This window comes from Anopheles ziemanni, chromosome 3, assembly GCF_943734765.1.
Source record: "Anopheles ziemanni chromosome 3, idAnoZiCoDA_A2_x.2, whole genome shotgun sequence".
Lineage (NCBI taxonomy): Eukaryota > Metazoa > Arthropoda > Insecta > Diptera > Culicidae > Anopheles > Anopheles ziemanni.
Genome location: NC_080706.1, coordinates 95,324,690 through 95,345,238, shown reverse-complemented (window position 1 = coordinate 95,345,238; position 20,549 = coordinate 95,324,690). Strand labels below are relative to the sequence as shown.

General features: G+C 45.1%; 1 protein-coding gene across 1 annotated transcript in view; it reads right to left on the bottom strand.

Moving 5' to 3' along the window:
* LOC131286706 (neuroligin-1-like) overlaps positions 1–4,306 on the bottom strand; it is a 44,929-nt gene extending 40,623 nt beyond the window's left edge. The window contains exons 1-2 of the mRNA XM_058315695.1: positions 4,151–4,306; positions 3,956–4,078 (exon numbers count right to left, since the gene is read on the bottom strand). The gene's annotated coding sequence lies outside the window, so the exon portion shown is untranslated. The remainder of the gene's footprint in view (positions 1–3,955; positions 4,079–4,150) is intronic.
* Positions 4,307–20,549: the final 16,243 nt, after the last annotated feature.

Here is a 20,549-nt window from a genome sequence, read left to right as displayed (position 1 = left end):
CAAAGTAATCAAAATTCTTCATAACAAATAAATCAGGTCCACACCATTGCCCTTGGTATTGCTGGAGAGTAAAAGGAAGTTTTGCAGACCACTTCTGTTTATGAAACAACTTCTTGGTAAACTTGTTGTTATAACGAGCTTTTGTCTTTTATTAAAAATGGTTCTTAATACAAAGCAATGGGTTAATACGTTGACTGCCATGTCACCCAAAAATGGGTGACAGCAAAAATCCGTTCTAACAACTTTTTAATCCATAAGTAATGAAAATGCAACATAATAATTATAGTAATATTTTATATCAATGCTTTGGAAAGCTAAGTTTTTGCTTAGCCTTCAAAAATCGTTGATTTAATAAATGTTATAAACAAATTATATTATAAAAGATTGTACTAAAAACGTGTGCTAAAAACGCTTGGCAGTCAACGTGTTAATGATAGTTTTGTTTTTCCAAGAAAATAAGTTAAAATAAACTGTTTCTAACAATCCTTTTCTTTCAGAATCATTTTTAGATTAAACTATCACGTAATGTGACTTGCTTTTGGTAATGCATCGTTAACATTTTCATAACACCTTACTTTGAAACGCTTTGTTCAAGAATGTCCTTGCCTTCCAACGTAAGGGAATGAATAAAAAAAGTCAACCACGAAGCACTGACCCAGGGGGAGGTCGTTCGCGATGTAAGCAAGGTCGAAGGTAGAGGAGACATAAGGAAGAATTTTCCCGCAACGCCTTTTTCCACGAAATGTGCCAGAAAATCACAGGCCAGCGTTACGCTCGCACAGAGGCTGGAAAATTCGAGCATTCGCTTCCGCACGCGGGCAAGAACGAGTTCCCCCGCCCCCTCCCCGTTATGAGTGTGGAAAACCTGGTGAAATATTATAATGATTGTGTCGAGTTCACTGTGCAGTTCGTCCCTGCCGGAAAAAAGGGCGAAAAGAAAATGGGGTGTCGGTTTCAAGGCACGTTGCCAACGCTGGCCGTTAAATATGAACGTGTTGGCGTGCATTTGTGGAGCGCATGTACGTGCGATGTACGTATGAGGGGGAGCGACTCCTCGGCTCGCTAACAATGTGCGAATTAAAGCGGAAACAGATGGGAACGGTGCCGGGCAGCAGGGCGGGCCGGTTTTTCCGGCTTCCGACCGGGGAAGCCGACCATATGGATGGGCCGTTACATTCCTCCAGGCACTTTCGACAATTTCCTTCACCAGAAGAGCTTATTTTTCATTAGCCATTTGTCGACAATTTAATGCTACAAGTATGTTTCCACTCCCTCCCCCCCCCCCCCTCCCCCGCCGTCTTATTCCATCACCAGTTGAAGATGTTTTTTGTTGCTTCTCGGGAAGCAGGTTTTGCAAAGTCATGGAACTGACCTGAATTTTTGACGAAGCAAGAGCCCGGTCGCCAGTTTTCAAGCGCCCTCCCACGGGGATACCCCCCCACCCGTGCAGGCTTCCCGCCAGGAGGTGGAAAAGTTTGCGCTCCGGTACAGCTGCCGACACGTTTTCTTTCACGTGGAGGAAATTGGTTTTTTAAGTGTTCGCATGGTTTGCTCGCAATTTGTGAACTAAATGATTTATACCATTGTGGCATCCATTACGACGAAGGAAGGAGGGATGGGGGGGGGGGAGTTGGAAAAAAGCACAGATGTTTGAAAAACACCAACATGCTGAGTGGAAGTGGAAAAAATTGTTTCATCTCGCCCGTTTAATAAAGGAAAACTACAACGAACTAAAACACTTTCAACAAGTATTTACAGCTGACATGAACTCTGCGCAAACTTATTGAAAGCAAGTATTGCACAATTTATTTCTTTGTTCGGAATTAATTTCTCGCAAAGCTAACAAACGAAAGAAGGTGCAAAAGAAGTCTCTTTCCTACAATCATCAAACTCTTGCTTCCACTTTCGGTGGCCAAAAGTTCCCCATTGCTCGAAAACAAGACATTTTCCACGACAAAACTCGAAAAGTCGAACTCGAACAACAGACGAAAACTATAACTAACCAACAACAAATTTCCACTTTAAATTCATAAAACATTTCCCGAACGCGAGATGGAAATGTGTCGAGCTTTATTTTCACGTTTTCTTATAAACCCACCCCCAAACCGAAATCCGTCCCCAACTCGCTTGGTGCCAAGTGGAGAAACACAAATTGTCTGTCTTGAAGCGGAAGGGGAAGTGAAAAAGTTGGAAAATAAATCAGTTTTCACTTCCACCCCGGGCTTACAGGAGACGATGCATAAGTAGTTTCCTTTTCTGTTTGTTTCGTTTTTAACACAATTATCTTCCTTTCTTCGACTGCATTCGTGTTTTCCACTGCCACCGATAGTCCTTTGTGTTTTTAGTCTTTTCCTTTTGAAGCAACTCTATTTCCCATTATTTAAAAATGCGTCCCCCCCAAACAGTTTTTCCCTTCCAAGCGATCGGCCTGGTACCAAAAATGGTTTCAAAATGATTTCCTTCCACTCCATCAAGAAAGAACAGGGAAAGGGGACAAGGAAAGTGTGCTTCGTGCTGAGAAAATATGTTCAGTCGTCTCTGGAACACTCCAACCCAACCATTCGCAATCCTGGGACTTGACCAGATTAACCTAATGCGGAATTGCGAAGTTGAAAGGAAAGGAAGTACAGCCAGCATACGCTCTGCAGACGGAACGGGCGCTAGTTCAATTTATCTTCCCCAAGATCGTGCCGAGATCGCTTTGGAGAGCTCGCTCGGACGGAATGGCTCGAGCTGAGGGTGAAATTACGCAAATGTAAACTCCCATTCCGGTCGAATGCACTCGACTTCGTTTGCAAATCGAATGGTGGCAATGCAAGCAAGCGACGAGCGGGCGAGTGTTGTGGCTCTCGCTCGATGAAGAGCACGAAAAAATTATGATATTAATTTCCTGGGTAACTTCGAGCGCTGCACTTCGGTGCAAGCTGGTACCATTGAATGATATAAAAACTCTCCACTGGATGGGATTTTGTTTTCCTTCAAAATAAAAGTAGGAAAAAACTGTGTCTGATTCACTCAACTTTTCCTGACTGGACTTTAAAAAAGCAAAGATTCCATCCTCAGTTTTTGTCCCCGCTTGGAGGGTGCATTTACAGAAAGCACGTGACAGAAGTGGTAGAAAGAATGAAATAATACTGTCCAGCCCTCGACTCGGACTGACTGGAGAGATAGAAAATGCATTTCCTGGCATTCCACAATGGAGTGGAAAAAAAATCCCCAACGCTGAAGTTACTTTCTAGCCGACGGAGGGAATTCAGAATTCTGCCTTCCAGTGTCACTTGAAGAATTTATCCTATTAGTGGAACAATTTATCCACTTTTTTTTTGGGTTCATTTTTCCAGCGCTGAAAAAAAAACAACCATTGGCCCTCGCTTATCGTACGGAGTGATGATGGTCCCATTTATCATCCCAGACCATCCGGAAATCACGTCACCCGACGGAGCGGCGCGGAACCCCAACCGGAACGCAACGTGGATGGCCATCGACGTGGATGGAATTGAAGATGGAATTTTCTCATCAGCCAACCCCCGGTCGGCATTGAATTCGGTGCGCGTCGTGAAAACCCCTCCAAGGGCTTCCGCCTCGGCGTGCCACAATGGGATATTGAATTTTTCGCCCTTGCAATGTGATTTTTGAAGCACACGCTCCGAGATTCTTTCGTCGTATCCAGTCGGGATCATTTCATTAGCAATAAATTTTCCCATCCCCTAACCCGGTGCCTGTTGAATGTAGTGATGGTGAAATATTATTAATGGCCGCGACGCTTTGTTTACTTCGTGTTTAACAAATCACCGCTCCGATCGGGAAATGCTATTTTTCATGAAACACCAGGCGCCTCCACCAAATGTTAATTAATTTATTCAATAAATAAAATCGAGCCAATGGAATGAAATATGATGCAAAATACTTTCCAATCCCTTTAAAACATAAATTTGAGCAGTACGCTTTCGCTTACCTGCGGGCAAACGTTGCCGAATGTGTCCGCTAGCTTAGTTCCGGTCCAGGGCGGAAGTTTCTTCGGTGGCTCGAACCGCAGGCTTCCAGTCGGCGGCGTTGCATACGGGACGGCCTTGAACACCTACAGAGGGAAACAAATAAATCGGTCACCTTCAAGCCACCCCCTCCCCCCCACCCGAAATATTAAATTTACCTCCACCGGTTCGAGGTGCTTCGAGTTCAGCTCGAGAATGACGCCCCGGATGGCGCCGGACTTGGTCTCGACGATCCGGGAGCTGTAGCGGGGGCCCGCCCGCACCGGCCCGACGGCAGCACCGAGGCAGCAGCAGAGCAGCCCGAGCCAAACCGTGGCGCGCACCGGGGGCAGGAAACTCGTGCACCGCGCGCTGCAATCGTTCACTTCCGGCGGGCGTTCCGGTTGGGTGTGGCGGTAGGATCGCTTTGGCCCATCGAGGGCCCGCATTGTACAGTGCGATGGGCGCCGGTGGGGAACATTACCGGTTCCCCGCGTGAGGATCGGCCATTCTACGCACGACCCGCCGGCTGAGCGACACTTTCCCGGGCGTTCGATCGCTCCGGCTGCGACATACCTTCCCCCGAAGCCGAGGGCAATTTTCCGGCGCAATTAATATTCCTCCCTCGCACCGAAACTCAATTCCATGCACTTGCTACGGACGGCACACTCGACACAAACAGATAACCATTACCGACCGGCCACGCCGAAGGAAAACGGGCTCCGGCTGCAGAGCATGTTTTTAACAGATTGCTTCAATTTATTTCAATTCACTTTCGGCAATTTGCTCGGGAAACCCGCGCAAAACATCACTCGTTTTGCATCACTGATTTAATTTTCTCTTGATGATTACACAACCTGAAAGGCAGAAGAGAAGAAGTACTACAATTAGTGCAATGATCTTGTTTGGTTCAGAGTTGGAATTAAATTTCCCTTTTCATCATGAAAACGTGGTTTGTGAGTTCGTCTGATTTTGAATTACCACAAAAGGTTCCCCCAATACCCATTCGTACTTGTAGTTTCCCAGTACAAATTTTCTTAGCATGTTTTTCCAGACAACTTCTTTCATGTTAAAGTTCAAAAGGATGAAGTAATCGGGACGACGGTCGTTCGCCCGAACGACTTCTTCATACATGCGGAAGTCATTGGAAAACTTAAAGCGAAACCAAAGGCACCCGTTGGAAGAAAGACAAGGCAGGCCTTCGGGGAGGCATTAGAAAATGACGGGGGGGGGGGGGGGGGGGCGAAAGTTGAACCAAAGTCATTTAAACTTTCCGTACAAGCCTCCAAATAGTCCTCAAGTGCATCCGTTCCGCTCCGTGGCGAGAGTTTTGCCGCCTTCGGATGCAATCTCAGCTCGCGAATGAAAACCGACCGCGCCGAGTGTCGAAGTTGAAGTGAAAAGTTCCTGAACACTTTCCCCATCGATGAAGCCGACACCTTTTGCTCCGCTGGCTCGAACATTCCCGCGCAAGGAGCCCGAACACATTCGGGGCGGTGGTGATTTGCATCGGTACAAATTAAATTAATTTGTTAGCGAAAGTTTCCCGCCCAAATGTGCAGCAAAAGTGCACCATTGGCTGCTCCTGGGGGTTGAGCTAACTTGAGCTGCCACACAACGCAAACAAACACGCCGCGAATTGAACACCCAAACGTCTGCGCTCATTCGAACGAGCGAGTGTGAAAGCCGTGAACGTTGTGCTACTTTTTGCTCCAAGGTTCAGTGATTTCTGAGTGGAGTGGGTTTGCCACGGGGAACTACTTAGCCTTTTACCACTTTTACAGCGCCCAGCCCGGTGTCAGCTTAAGGGTGTGAAAATCTGTGAAAAGCGTTCCCCCATCCCAGCCCTTCTTCCGTCGACGGTCCAATAAAGAGTCTTTCAAAAGATGCTCGTTTGCTAATTTCATGATTAGAACTCCCGGCCCGGAACGACGCCCAGCTCTGTGAGGCTGCAGTTCCTCTGGCCCGAAGAATACGCCGGCCTCCATTTGCCAGAGCTGACTAACACATTCGAAACGAAATGCGTCTTATGCGCCCTTGTCGACCAAGCGCCAGAAAGTCTGGATGGCCGGGAGTGCTTCGCGGCGGTTCGGTGCAATAGCTATTAGGAGATTAAATACTTTAACTAAAATTAAGCTGAAACACGAGTTTCAGACCCCCTCCCCCCTCACTCCTCCTCCCACGGACGGGGTTTCCTTTCTTAAGGAACTCGAGATCGCGACCCGATGCTGGAAGGAGTGCGTTTCGAAAGTTGATTAGAAAAGTTCTCCTTCCCAAAAAGTTTACCCACCGAAGGAGTCGAAGTCCGCCCGGTTTTCCACTTTGACAACCATATCAGCCATGTGTGTGTGTGTTGGTGTGGATCGATCCATTAGAAGTGCCCGAAACCGGTCAGAAGGGATGCGGATGGGGTCGGAACGGAAAAGCGCATATGTTTCCGTGCTGCAGAATGTTGTACGGCTGTTCTTCTTCAATAGTTGTTCGTTAAGAAGTTTAATAGAAACTAACCGTGGGAAGGAGGGACTGGCTGGCTGGCTTGGTGTAATTAATTCCTCCGCACTACTACCTTCTAGAATCGTGGTATTTCGTAGGAGTCGAAGCATGCCGCTTAGATGACTTAAGAGATTACCTCAACATTTTGCCGTTAGGTCCTCGGGTGAAACATGATACCGCTCGAGCCACGCGCCGAGGGAACTTCTGGAAAGCCGTTGCACTTGAACATGGGCGTGATTGTAACGAGAGTACGGCTTCCTTCCTGTACGCAAAGATGTCTTACACTTCGGAGTTACGCCGCCCCCCCCGATTCCGGATTAGGCTGACTCGTGACACGGAAACTTGGGTACCGTTGATATCGACCGTTTGAAGGCTTAACTTGGATAACGTCAATTGTTCCATTAATGGCGTGTGAAGCTCAACATTATGCTGCGTACCTTCCGGGTGCCGTAAAAAACTGTATTTATTTCGGCTCGCTCCAAAACCGACCGAAATCAATCAAAAGCCCATTCGGAAAAACCGGCCAAAGGAGCTGCTCGGTTATGCATGGTCGATGCGAACGTTTACTCCATCACATGAATCATCCTGAAGGGTCATCAAAAGTCGTTAAACAACGTGACCCCCGACGAGAGTCTCCGCACCCCCCGATGGAAGCGGGGGATGAAGGATGTGTTATGCTTTCTAATCACGACTCGGCGTCCCACCGAATTGTTTACCTCAAAATGGGGTATCTGACCCCGGGTCGATCCGATTGCCGATTCCGCTGCGTCGTAAATCGATCCCCAATTTCTCGGCGCGGTTTTCGGCGAGTTTCGGCCGCCCACGAGGCTCCCCATGAATTTTCCCTTTATGAATAATGATTTTTCAATCCAATAAATCTTCCAGCAGGCCTCTTACACCGATGTTTCACGCTCCCCGGGGACCAGAGCCCGGGGGTTTTTGACGGTAAGCATGCTTACCCGAAAGCCCGGAATCATCGCGGCACGATCTCCTCGTAGGGTTTCGCGCTGACTTTTGGAGGGGCGAAACACACACACAGTCGGTTTCAAAGGATCGAGGCCAAACACCAGCGCACCTCCGCGGCCATTACTCGCCGCACGGCGAAACCCGTCGATATCCTCGCATTCCATTACGATGTAATCCAATTCAGCCCATCTGTTCCGAAAGTGCACAAGTTGATTCCGCGCGTACGGCTTCACGGCCCGGCCCGTGGAATGGAAAAACAAACTGATTCTGCTTCTTTGTCATGTTTTCCAGATCAACCGTAGCCTACTCGACCCGAACCAGCCGGCTTTCTGTGTGTGCTTTCCTGTTTCTGTCTTTTTTCTCTCCATCGTATCTGTTTTGTTTTACGAGTTCGGATTTCGACTGCTCTACGGCTTCACGGAGGACACACACACACACACCGGAAGACCGGAAGCCGGCGACGTCCAACCAGGCGCAAATAGAGCGTATAAACTCGGGGAAAGAAATCCTTTTAGCCTCATTACGGGCGGATGTTATTCTTCATTATGACTTTATGCTCGGCAGGCTCTGGAACTACTAACGATGGGCAGTGCTATGTATGGATTGTTGCTACCGGCGACGTACTGAGCCTAGACAGATCGGTGTGGAATGGACGCAGTAGGCAGGAAGTAACGCTATTTGTGTCCACTATTTTCACTTCCTTCCAACCTTCGATACTATGCCGTAAATTCGATATTCTGAAACCAATTTGAGATGCAGCACAACTGTGCTATTCCCTTTTTTAGGTTAAACCCTTAAGTGAGGTAGAATGAAATTAACAGCGATATAAATAAACATTTGCCTGAACTCGGCCATCGAACTAAATTATGAAATGTTATACAGATAAACCATCTATATCTATATATATATAAAATTTGGTTAGTAACACCCCGGCTAAGTGAGGGTAAAAACAATTTGAAAAATCAATAATACTCCAACAGTCCTTCCCAGGAGTGTTTCCAAATGGCATCCCTAGCGGTTCCCATCGACTGCTTCGCTTCCGGTGAGCGTTCAGTTCATTCCAACGTGTTTGTTGTAGCTTACCTTTAGCACCTTTTAAACCCCACCTCTCGTTAGACGGCGGGAAGCCAGTGGTAAGCTAATGGTACTCGAAGCTTTTTCGCTTTTCGAATTTGTCTTTCATTTTACTTTACCTCCGACTTTATGCCCCCACGCCAGGCATTGTGGCTCGGAGTGGAGTGTTTTATTGCGACCGAACGCTCGATTCTCCATTGTGAATTACCATCGGAAGGCACTCGCCACCATTATCCGCTCTAGGTTCGAGTGTTGGGGTGAATTCTCCATGATCTGATTTGGATACCGAAGAGCTGCTCAGGACGCATTCGGTACGGATAGTGGGTTTTATTTCCAAACTCCTCATTCGAAGGTGATTTATAGTGGATCATCAAAATGAGCTTCCCATCAACTTTATCGACACACATAACCCTGCTCATATATGACTTCAAAACATTCACCCCGCCACCCTGCGAAGCAGTAAACCCGCTCTCCTTCCTCTCGGTAAACAGCCCCTTTTAATGCTTTTGATTCACAAAGTTAACCCATTACGACGGGAAGTACCCCCGAGGCCGTGGAGCGGAGATACTTCCCGGGACTTGAGTAAGTTTGGTTTTTGTTTTGCGCCATTCCAACACTTTACCTTGCCGAAATAAACGCCATCGATTGCCACGTGCAAGGTGAAAGTGCTCGTTTGCTTTATGAACTATTGGTTGTGGAGCAGTCTTACATCGAGTGGCGTCCTGGGCGACGGACGGTATTGTTGCTCGCGTTGTTTTCATTGTGCCCTCGAGTATCATTATCATAGGGAAGAAAGTGTGTTATTGGGTCCATAAACGGGAAATGTTACGGGACGTACGAAAACAGAATCCGTGACCTAGGATCGATGGGAAACAAAAACATACATAAAGGATACAGCAAACCTGCCTCGTTTGCCCTGAAGTAAAAGGCATGGCGCCCGATGAGCATGAACAGTCTGACAAGGCAGTTTTTTTTTTGACATGGCAGAACTCGTTTCCCTCGCTTTAAGGGGTGAGATTCGCGAAGAAACAAAAGAAATCCATATATGGGGGCCCATAAAAAATCGTCATACGGATTGGAGCCATCTGACAGTGGAAGATAACGATGGTCAAATAGTCATGGGCGCCATTTTGGTGCACTGCTCTATGAAAGCGGATGACAGAACTCGGCCAATGGTCGCAGTGATGGCTGCAAATAGGCAGAACGCTAGTCGCTCTGGTTAGGAATAGATAGAGCCTTTTTGTTCAAATGCTAACGTCCAGCTCAGAAATGATAATCCAGTTCGGTGGAAGAAGATTCTTCCAGGTCGCTTCACTGGACGGACATCAAGTGAGCTCTGGAAGGGTAGAGATCGGATTTCCTACCAAAGAAAACACGGAGAATGCGCTCTCTGTACGATGGTCCCAATTCCTGCTCTCCAGGGATACGAAAGAATGGTTCACTGTTTCGTTCTGCAGCTAGGATTAAATAAAGGCGCGTGCTTCTGTTCCTACACTGACAGACCAGAGTAAGCATCATGTCCAGCAAATAAAAACATGTTAGTTAAAGCACTAACAGCGAGTAGTTATCTTTTACGTCATGCACAAACTACAACTAAATTTTTGCTCAGAAAACATTAAGCGATGCGTTACTGAAGCGATTATACTCCGATGCAAAACGTCCTCATAAAAATAATCTCTCCGCATATTTACATTTTCCCCGCTCGAACAAAAGCCGACTTCTTTTAGAAACACCACCAACAGTAAAAATCTGTCATCTGCAACCAATATCTTCTGCGATGTCCATTGGTGCTGAATCTTTAACCATCTGCAAACGACCGTAATCGAATTAGGGCTGACCGTCCCAAGAAAACCGGTGTGTCCATCGTCGAAACTTATGAATAATTGATGTTCTACTTTGAAGCGTGGAGCGAAAAATCTCCATCGGATGCGACAAAACGATCCGTCCGGTCCGGGGTGGTTTCCGGGGTTTTTTTTTTCTCCAAAGCATCCCGAACTGGAGCAAAAAACATGGACGATCCTGCGGGGACACCGTTCTTTTTTTTGCGCCCTCTATTTCCCTTTTCCTACGTTCTTTTCATCTTATCGGGTGGATTCGGGTTGGTTACTTTTTTTTTTACTAAAGACAGGAAGCATCCTTTTTCAAAACGGCCCACAGGAAAAAAAAAGGAAAAACTTATTCACATTTCGGGAAAGATATTTATGCAAACTAAGCCTCAAATCCTATTATACAAGTGTCCCAAAAATTGAATCAAACTTTTTTTTCTCTCAAACCTGAACACGGCCCGTCTTTCTTTTTCACTGAGCTGTGGTTTCTATTTTCACACGCCCAGCTTTGTGTGTGGCGTCCTGCGTCTGGTAGTCACATTTCGACGTGACGGATCTACGCGAGAGAAGGGCCGAGGGAGCTACCCTTACTGTGCCCGTAAATGAATCGCACGTTCATTTTGCCTTCGTCAACTTGCGACAGAAATCTCACGTTTCCTTGCGTTAGTACGTTCGTCGCCACTTTGACCGGCGAAAGAGTTTTTGGGGAGATAAAAAAGCTAACAAATCAATGTAAACAACTTTTTGACAGTTTCAGCAATGGATGTCAGACCTTCGTTCGATTCCAGGAGGAATAAAAATAATATAACCAACTGTTTATGTAGTTCATGAGTACAACATTTGATTTTGAAGAATAAATTAAATGGCATTAGTATTAATCACATTGGCACAAGAGACCATAAACAGATAGAAACTGAAATAAACAATGAGACCTAGATTTGTTACACCTAGGTCTACCTAGAAGATCTAGGGTACCTAGAAACAATGAGACCTGAAGTAAACAATCAGACCTTCGTTCGATTCCACGAATAAAAATAATATAACAGTCTGTTAATGTTCATCACTAGTACAACATTTGCTTTTGAAGAACAAAGTAAATGGTATTAGTAATAATCACATTGGTACAAGAGACCATAAACAGATAGAAACTGAAGTAAACAATGAGACCTAGATTTGAATATATTAAATATTTTGAAAGGAAGGGAAAAACAAAATCAACTTGTTTAATACAGTTAAAAAGCAACAACAGTTCATTTAAGGTTAATGAAAGTACCAACAAAAAGTTGTCCCATTATAAACAGTAAAGCTACCTTCCCTTTAATTTCGGCAAAAAAGGGTTTCTTTTTGCACTCTACCTCAGTCCAACGGTAGTACGATAATGAACCATCGTTGTTTAGTGGAAGCGGGTCCGGTCCAGCAGACAAAGGGAACAGTGATGATAATTTATTCTAGGCTACCACCGCAAGTCCAAAAATACCAGTGAAAACTCGATGCCAACAAGCCAAACGTAACTCAACAGCGTTCGGATAATGAGATGGGAGACGGGAAAAGTGTGATTTGATTCAGTTCCGATTCCCTTTGGTGCACCTCATTATTTTTGCACGTTGCGGTTTGTCAAAGCGAAAGCGTGGATGTTAAAGAAAAGATGCTTTGAAGCGCGTCGGCAACATTCGAACGCAAACATGTTGGAACAGATGCAGGTGTTTTAACAAAAAATCAGTCAGTCTGCATCCTGAATGCCAGCGCTGTTTTGTCGTGATTAACATATCAAATTGCGTAGTGGTCAGTTGGAAATATATTTCTCATGCTGTCAGTCGGTGCAAATCCTGACATCTTATTTGGAAAGCTGAATCCGCAGTCCAACCACAGTCGAGTGCCACTCTGCATACCGCATTGCACAAATCGACTGCTTTGCGTGCCGATCAACAAAAACAACGATGTCAAACAGTTCCACCACAACTGGATGACCGCACGGCACAGTTGTCCTATGTCGCTAGGACTAGGAAGTGAAAAACAAATATCACTCGATACGGTCGAACAGCTACGGAAAATTAAAGTCAAAATCGCAAACCGACAGCAAACGTTTACTCAAGCGTAGGGGGAAATTATGCACTCGGGTTCCAAAAATTCAAATTTATGTTTTGTTTACAAACTTTTCGGCAAGCATTCACCAGGGGCGCGGGGTGGTGATGAGGGAATCTTCCGGGATGGGCAACGGTTGACAGAACTAACCGTATTTAGATTTCACATTCATGTTTTCCCCACATGTTCCGCAAAACCCTCGAACCCATCCGAAAGGATTTCGGATCGACAGAAAGCTATAACCGGAAAATGAAAACAAAAAACCATGCTGAGGGGGTGGGAAAAGCGGTCTGATTGGCGCTGGCAAATTACTGAGACCAATATGAACGGTGATAAATCTTCTCACACCATTCGTACGTACCCCCCCCCCCCCCCCCCCCCCCCCCCGTACCTCTACAACCCGGAAAACGGTATTTGAATATCATCCCTTTTTCCATCACTGCAACTGTTCCGGGGATGAGCTGGTCGGGTTGTTTGCGATGCCCTATCTGTTGCCGCAACCCGTTAGAACCGAACGGCTTCCGTGGGACACTTTTCATACCCTCGTTCTAGCACAAACCCATTTCCCGGGGCTTGTTTATTTTTTTTTTTTGAGCGAAAAATGGGCTGCGTAAATTTTCGGATTTCTATCAACTTTTCACCCGCTTCAGCCCAACATATTTCGATCGGCCCTATCCTAGCTTCCGGCTCCGCTGCCGGGAAATCAAGTTCAATTCATCCCCTTTTTTTTCTCTGTGTGTTGTTAGAAATGTCTCTCTTTTTGACATCCTTTGCGCGCAACAACCGCGTAATGCCGAAACGAGCGATTTACGTAAGCATTCGTACTTGTTTTTTTTTTCTTTTCTGCGCATTCCGAAGCGTTGCTGCGTGTCCTATTTGCGAAATCCCCATGTTTGCCGTTACTGCACGAGCTCTGGAAAGGATATTCTTTTAATTCCACCCTTGCAGCATCATCCACTCCGCCAGCAAGCCAGTGAGGCAGAAGTTTAATTTTCTGTTTCATTTAAAATCCAATGAAACTGTAGCTCAACGCAAGCTCATATATTTATACACACGCCCGTGCGTTCGCATGTTGGCGCTATAATTTCGAGCGTGTATTTTTTCCTTGTTTCCGGCTATTTTATTTTTTAAATGGAATCCTGTTTGGGTAAAACCCTTCGCTTTTTTTGTCCTCATTTTTTCTCTCTAGGACCCATCTGTGCCCGGTGATGGCGCCTTTTGAACGTTAGAATGAACTTTATCGAACCCTCGATTCGATTTAACATCATTCAGTGCCATCGCGTTCCCGAAAGCCGTGCCTGGAAATCACTCATGCGAATTATGTAAAAACCTTTTACCATCACCAAACGCTCCCACATTCCCGCTTTTTTTTTGCTTTACCCCACTTTCAGCGTTTTCGGGGGTAAATGAGAGTGATCCACATGGATAATACCCGGTGGCAAAAGTTGTCACTTCCACAAAATGGGAAAACATCGTAGCAAAGGGAAACACGAGCAAACACTCTCACACACATCTAGGCGTGGGTGAGAGAACAACGCCACCCCGTTAAACATACCACGGTGGCCATAAAAGTGTTTTGATGCCAGTAAGCAATTCGGGAGCTTAGCGGGCCCCAAAAAAAAGCGGTCTTCCCCTCGCCAAGCTCGACTTACGAGAAAAAAAGATGCCCAGCGGATGCTAAAATGGATCAGTGCCTATAAAAGCGGTAACGGTAGCCGGCTTGTGGGGGATTTTTCTCGATCCTACCGCGTTGGCATGCTTTTGGGTCCCCGAGCCGATACATTCTTTCCCTCGCAACTAAACTCAACAATGTGCGTAGGTGGATGAAGTTGGTGCAAAGTGCTAATGGCATATTTTTAAAAATCCCCCCCGTCCTTTGTGCAGGCGAAAAACATGCACGGAAACATGAAACAGTTTAAAAATTGTCCCCTGGCCATGTTTTGTTTTTCCGCCACTCACAGCTGGCTTATCTAGATATCAACTCAAACCGGGTAACATGACCAATTTCACAATTTTAGAAGATAAAACAGAAATAGATAATTCAGTCTAAAGCTGGAGTACTCCGAAAATTTCATAGCATGCGCACATGTTAGAACAGTTTATATTGGACTACTTTGATTCGTTTTTTCACGAAAAAAAACCATCCGGGTCCAAATTGGACGAATATGCAACGGATATTTAATCACAACGAAATCGGAATCGGCTGAAACAACCCGATTACGGGATGGATGAGAATGAGAAGCAAAACGTGCAGATAAAAAAAAACTTCGTGAGTGGTTCTGGATTGTAATTTAATAGTTTCCATTTTCTCCCTGTGCCCCACCGGGCTCCGAACCGTATCGTATTGCGGTTTCATTAGCGTAGCAATAATTAAACCTACCCACACGTTCCACCAAAACCCCCCGGGTAGTTTATTGCGTGAACGTGGATTACCGGGCGCCTCCATTTGCCTGTTAATTTACGTCAGGCTTCCCGATCGATCGTTACTCGGAACGACGACACTCGTCAACCGAAGTGCAGCAGCAGTAAAAGCGGGATGAAAGCCTTCGGTTTTGCGGGGAAGTATGCTATGCTTTAGTACTAACTAATTATCACACCTTTCGAACGGTGAAATTAATGCAGTACGTTTCAAACGAATCATGATTGAAAAAAAGGTTGGGGAAAAACCGATAGCTCCACAATCAGACCGATGATGGAGTTTCGATTGCTTCTGCATAACGATGAAACATCTTCCTTTATATCTTGATCCCACTCATGATATTTCGATGGTATGTTTATCGTCTTCGTCTTCCTGAGTACAATCAGCCCACACTCATATCCGTTCGTACCATCGAGCTTTTCCGAGGCTTCCTCCCGGGCAGACAAATCACTCCTCACCGGGAATCATTCTCACTTGCATAGCGTATGAGCCGACTATTATCCCCATTTTGTACACAAGCGAATTCCACTTGGCTTCCGATTGGAAAATTCGTATCCGCTTCATTCAGCGCTCGCTCTTCTCAACAATCATGCAAACAGCAATCAATAACAGTTATAATAGAAACGTGTTCCGTACCGAGAGCAGAAAGACATATTTGTTCGATTTCTACACTTTTGCCACCATGCTCCGCAAAAAGAAGAATGGTTTCGAATTTGAACGTTTCGTTCCCATTTGACCTTCTTGACGGGTTTTGGTTTTGTTGATTCATATTTTTGCTGTACAACAAACGGGTCCCTCACCCTCGGGTTGATTTAAGGGATACATGCATGTTTTTATCAATGTCGTGTCGTGTATGAGCAACGACGATGTCTATGGGAAGGTTTATGTGTTTGCATGTGTTGCCTTCTTGTTTTCCTTTTTTGACCCAACACCACTTCCTCCTGATTGGTTCGATTGCATTCTGTGGTCACTATGCTAAAAGCTGTGGCTGCTTGAGAGCCAGAATTGCTTGAGGATGGTATCCTTGGAGTTTTACGACAAGCTGTAGAAACGACACGTGAATATTGGTTTTCTGGTCAGCAAATAAAACCTACCCAGCGACGATTGTTTTCGGCTTCTCGTGGTCATGTGTTCTTGTTTGGACGTACAGCAAAATTCTTCGACCTACACCAAAAACCCCACAACAGCCCATCCCGAAAGGGCATGTGCATGAGATCAGCGAATATTTTCATGGGTCATAAATCTCATCCACATTCAATTGCGAGGCTTGTCGAAACCAGACATAAAAAAAAAGCGAGAGGTAATGGACAAACTGCTGCTTGTGCTCGGGCGAGCACATTTATGTTTTGCTTTGATGTTATGTGAAGTGATTGAATTGATTGGTTAGTGAGTCAGTGGAATACATTTTGAAAACCCTGCTCACGTGCACGCTTTTTGCTATGAATTGTACGCTTCGATATTCTATCACGCGAATCGCTAGCTGAATAATTCATTCCAATTGAAATACAGTGAACTACAGATAATAAAAATTAAAATTAAATGTGAATTGTTTTTTTTTTTATCCAATCCATTGATTCCTCAAACATCATAGGAAATAAATTTATTTAATGTTTAATAAAAATCTTAAGTGCAATAATACCATGATATTAAGGATACTTTACGTTCCTGAAATTATTTCAAAATCACTTTGCTTTTCTATTTCAAATCGACTGAAAACATCATTTAATTTCCGAAGCCAATCACAAAATTCTGATTTCCGGAGCTGAGAGAAACATCAAATCTTATTTGCAATAAAATACAACACGCTGATTCTCCGACGACAGTATTACAGCATTTTAGATTGCAAGAAAACTCTTGTCAAATCAGTGCCTATTTCCCATTGCATCCCGTTTTTCCTCTCGTGGACAAATTTACTACCATCCTGAAGTGATTTAGTTAAGTTTTTCTACTTTAAACGATTTCCTTTTTCACACAATTTACTTGTAGCCCGGTACCATCAATTTCATTTGAACAACATGGTTCGAAGCAGCTTCAATAGAGGGAAACGGAGCTGAAAACGAAAAAGAGAAAGAGAAAATTCGAAACCACCGCTTTTCCGGATGCATTTTCCTGAATGTACAGCTTCGTTTTTTTCTTCATCCGATTACCGGTGCCAGTTTTGGATCGGAAGCGAAAAGTGCTGTCTGTTCGGGGAAAGAAAGAACCGAGAATAAACCACCCCTTCCATTTTCCTCTTTCCTCAGTCCACCCACCCACCATCTTGACGTGCAGTAACGTACGAACGAATCCGGTTCGTTGGTACCATTTCGTAAGAGAATTCCGTCGAATATTTACATTTTATCTACAATTTAAAATTCATTCCGACCAACCGGTGCAGCTACGTGTTTGTACAACGAAACTGAAACGAACCCTCGGTCCCGCAACTGCACGATGATGTTGACGTAGCAAAGTGTTAAGTAAAACAGAACGAGTGGCGAGCGGGGCGGGACGGATGGGAAAATAAATAAACATGATCGAAAGGTGGTCCTCGATACGAGCGGACGGAAGCATTTGGGTTTCTTTTGCCCAGGAACAACTTAGGAACTTTGGAGCTGCAACTGCATCGATGCAATGGTATTGGGAATGAGGCGGGTAGAACGGAGAACAACTTAAGTGGAGATGGCACCCATGCGATTCTGTTAATGAACATTCCTCTTCCCTTCAACGCGCGGTGTAAAGTAAGTTCGCACTCGGAATTGTAAAAGAACACAAGGCTTGAGCCGCAAAAACATGGTAATGTTCATGAAAACATCCTTAGAAGGATGAAAACATCCACATTATGTTTCGTACCAATCCAACGTAATAGTTTTCTCGGCTTCGTGACGCGTAGGAAACAGAATTGTTACGAACGCAACGAGTGTCAGATGACTATGATGCAATTGATTATTACTGTCAAGCCAGCCTTACTTATCTTACGAGATCCTGATAGGCTTTTACAAGACTCTTACGGATTAATACTTTTTTTCTATACTTGATTTTCCGCCTTTGCTTGTTGCTACGCTCCAAGGGCATTTATTTCAAAGAGGCATTGAATTCATTATACCTTTCCAGCTAGATAATTCTAAATCCAAGCTAATCCTTCCTAGGAAATTGAAATGTTTTCCATCCCAAAATGCCTGTGTTCCAATTAAGCCGCATGCCGTGTGTGCCACTAACGATGCTCAGCCGACCGTGAAAACGTTCAAAAACGCCAAGAATGTGTTTTTATTTTCCGGGCTCGACAATCCGCTGCATAAACCTTATTTGCGCATTAATGTGACATCTACCATCTACCGTAAATGAATATTATCCGACGCACGGTTCCTTTGATGTGCTGCACATGCTGTAGAGCCTCCTCCCCGGCACAAAAGGGGGTTTTCTCATCAACCGTGCGCATAAAACATTTTTCTTGCATTAAGCGAGTGCGGAGCGAAAAGAATGGCACCAAATCCTCACAAATCCTTCTCTCCCGACTGACCGAGTTCGTTCCAGTGAGGATGTCGTAATTGTGTGAGTGTGTGTGTGTGTGTGTGTACGTGGTGCAGTTTTCGGGTCAAAGGATCGCGGCAGTATGTCTTGCGTTGTCAGGGGCAACACTTTGAAGCGGGCGCCGCACACAGGAAGCCACCCAGGCCGTCGAGTGCATCGTTGCATGCGGCCCTTGCGAAAGAAACCACCGAGCGGAACCGCTCTTGAAGATTAACACTTCAGGATTCACTTCCACCCCTGTCCGGAATCGAGAAGCCGCGCAACCGCGTGTAAAATATAGTTGAACTCCTGCGGAAACTTTATGATCTTTTCACGCTTTTCCCACTTGGCCCCGGACGGCAGCTCGGCAGCGCTTAGCGATGCGGTTGCACGGTTCGAGAAAAATCTTCCCGACGCGACGTTCTAGCCACTGAAAATGTGTCCATCCCATTATACCACCAACTTGCTCGACATACTATGTGTGTGTGTGTGTGTGTGTATGTGTCACGGTTTCTGTGCACTTGTTTCAGTACCGTCCCTTTAACGGAACGAAGGCTTTTGTTTTATGTCTTCCAGAAAGACGGTCGGTGAAGACGTCTGCTTCTCTCGCTTTTCTCCAAAGGAAACCCCCCGAGGCAGGATTTTCCAACCCATTCTTGGGGCAAAAAAAAAGGAACCGTACAGAACCGGTTGCGGAAGAAGAAATTAAAGTACTCGACCACTTCGAAAGGCTTCCTGAACTTTGTAAAAAGATCTTCGGCCCTTTCGCTGGTTGCAGAGTGCTTTGGAAGGTTAGATTTATAATGTTTAGTAACAAAAAAAAACAAGGTTGACCTCGTGAAGGTAGTAAGCAAAAACAGTTTTGTGGCAAAAAGTAAGCAAAATATGGGCTACAATGTTAAAGAGAGTGTTTGAATAAATCAGTAAGGTATTATAGAGAACATTTGTTCCTACATTCAAATATAATTAATTCTTATTTACCATTTCCTTACAATGGTGTTCTAAGAAGGATTACAATCAAAATGAAGCACTCTTCTCTATTTAAAACAAACCCCTGCCTCCTGTACGGTATGAAAATAAGCCACCTTACAGAATAACAAGTAACAAGTAAATAAAAGTATATAAGCAGAAACACCGTCAGCTTTCCCATCAACCGAGGCTCCGTCTTTCACGTAATTCGCTATATATCGCTGCCACAGCGGGTGTAAAAAGCACTCTGAAGGATAAACGCAAGAGTTATGCACACTAAGACACTGACATGCGACCGGGGTTTTTCCTGCGCGCGATGGAAATGATGCGACACAAAAATTTCATTGTCCCATTTCGGTCGTAGATCTGCGCGGGCGTCTCTTCACCTCCACCAGATCCTTATTCCTTTCCACTTTCGCTTCTTCACAAACACAAAGACACACATTACCCATCAAATCAGCTCGGTGTGTCTTCCTGGGGGGGGAAAAGGAAGTACATTGGAGCTGCGAGCTGGAGCGATTCACGTGAACTCGTGCGTTTCCCTCACAAGGCGCACCTTGATTGCCGTATGTGTTTGTTTGTCATTCCGTCCCAGGACACCGAGCTGTCATAAAGTATGTGACAAACGGGAGGAGAATTCTTCCGGATTAAAGTTTTGTTTGGTTGACTGACGGAAGCTTTCATTTAGTTTCCTCATCCAAGAACAGGTTGAGGAAGTTGATGTTTTAAATGTTGGAAAGCTTTCCCATTACTGTTGTTAATCTCTGATCGTTTTTAAAATCATACTAAATTTATCTGAATCTCTGCCATTCATGATGGTTCAATAAATAAAGCTGCCAGAAACAACACTCGTATATTTGCCAGAGCCGAGATTTGAGCAACTCCAACCAGTTCCCATTAGCTAGCACCGGTATTCCCGCGTAATTGTGTTGCCTACTGCGTTCATCCGATGATTTGGTTTGTTCGTTTTGCATCCTTTACGCAACCTTTTTTCCCCGTGCAATACGCTTTCAGACGATGCCACGCGGAAGGATCGTAAATATTTGATCAACTATTCGCCGAGCTTTCAATTCACTTGTGCGAGAAACGGACCGAAGCAAAATAGCTGCACCGGGGAAACGGGGTTTGTGGCCAGCATTTAGCAGCTGAAAGGTTGATGATAATTTCATTGGAACTTTTCGCTTCATTCCGACGGTGCTTCCCGGATCCTTTCGCCTATCGAATCATCGATCTCATCGGGACTCATTTCTCCGGTGCGCTTTT